A 1,578-nucleotide genomic window follows, 5' to 3' on the forward strand; every position below is an offset into this window, starting at 1 on the left:
CAAAATCAATACCAGCTAACATCACACGCCTCACCAAATTAGCCTGACCAAATATAGCAGGCTAATTAAAAAAAAATTTTTTTTTCCTTTATTGATTTTAGAGAGAGGAAGTGAGAGGGAGAGAGAGATACAAACATCAATGAGAGAGAACATCGACTGGCCACCTCATGCATGCCCCACACTGGGGATCGGGCCCATAAGCTGGGCATGTGTCCTGACTGGGAATCGAACCAGCGACCTCTTGGTGCCTGGGTTGATGCTCAGCCAGACTAATCTGATCCACACCAGCCAGACTAATTTTTAAGTTGACGATCTTGTATGGCCCATGAATGATGTTGAAAATATCCAAATGGCCCTTGGCAAGAAAAAAGGCTCCCCCAGTGTGCACTGCCCTTGAAATGCCTACTGATTTAACTTCTTGTTGTCACCAAAGCAAGTGTCAGAAAAAAGCCGAGAACTTCTTGTCCACTCAGACCAGACGAGAGAGAATTGCCGTGACATTTCTACCTAATCCTTAGCCTAAGCTTCCAGCCCTGAAAACGTATGCATCCCTGATCTCTATGGGATTGATTTTTTCAAAAGGCAGTTTGTTCTAAGGAGGTATGGTGACAATGAGAGCAGTACTTTGGCCCAATTTGTGAATCAGCCTCCCAAATAGATGAGCTATGAGAGCACGCTGCTTTATTAAGGAGTAGGAATCGAAAGGTGAATTAAAACATCTTTATGTGGCAGTATCACGAAGCAGTGGAAGCCTGCGGACCGTCTCCACGTGAATACTGAATGTAAACTCTCATTGTCGGTAGATGTTCACGTCCATTTTACTGAGCCATGATGATAGCAACTCACTAATCTCTCTTGGAACATCCTCTATTCACTGTCAACTCTATAAAAATGGATTACTTTCTTTTTTTCTAGTGAATACTATTATGAGTTTGCTTTACATTAGTCTATAACTTCTGAGACTGGTTTTTAAGGGTAGCAGCAGGTCGTGAATATTCAAATATACAAAAGTCCAAGAACATGTACAGTTTACTTTCCAAGACAACCAGCGTTCTCTGTACTAGCATTAACGTAAATGATATGTTTTAAATAGGAGGGCAGGAGGTACAAGAGCACCAGAAACCTTAGGGGAGAGATTTGAGCAGATAATTTTCTCTTCCAGATATTTTCTCTTTCAATCCTGACTATTATTTTGTATATTTGTTTCTGATCCCGTGAAATTCATCCTCCACCAGAGTTCTGTGGCTCTTAAAGGTTGCCGTCTCATTACTAAACTGCATTGAAGGTTTATTGGGAAAGCGTGAAGTTGAAAGAGTACTTGTTTGGCTATAAAATACTGTAATTTGAAACGTGTGAAACCCTGCCAGTTTTCAGTGGTTAGAGCATCGGCCCGTGGACAGAAGAGTGGTGGGTTTGATGCTGGTCAAGGGCACGTACCTGGGTTGCATTATGGTTTCCAACCTTGGTTGGGGTCATGTGGGAGGCAACCAATTGATGTGTCTCTCTTACATCGATGTTTCTCCCTCTCTCTCCCTCCCTCCCACTCTATCTGAAGATAAATGGAAAAGTGTCCTCAGG

The 1,578-nt window shown here is 42.5% G+C and overlaps 1 non-coding gene across 1 annotated transcript; it reads right to left on the bottom strand.

Moving 5' to 3' along the window:
• Window positions 1-522: 522 nt before the first annotated feature.
• LOC118622110 lies at window positions 523-653 on the bottom strand. The gene has a single exon (XR_004957935.1).
• Between the last annotated feature and the right edge of the window lie 925 nt (window positions 654-1,578).

The sequence above is a fragment of the Molossus molossus genome, unplaced genomic scaffold, assembly GCF_014108415.1.
Source record: "Molossus molossus isolate mMolMol1 unplaced genomic scaffold, mMolMol1.p scaffold_m16_p_8, whole genome shotgun sequence".
Taxonomy (NCBI): domain Eukaryota; kingdom Metazoa; phylum Chordata; class Mammalia; order Chiroptera; family Molossidae; genus Molossus; species Molossus molossus.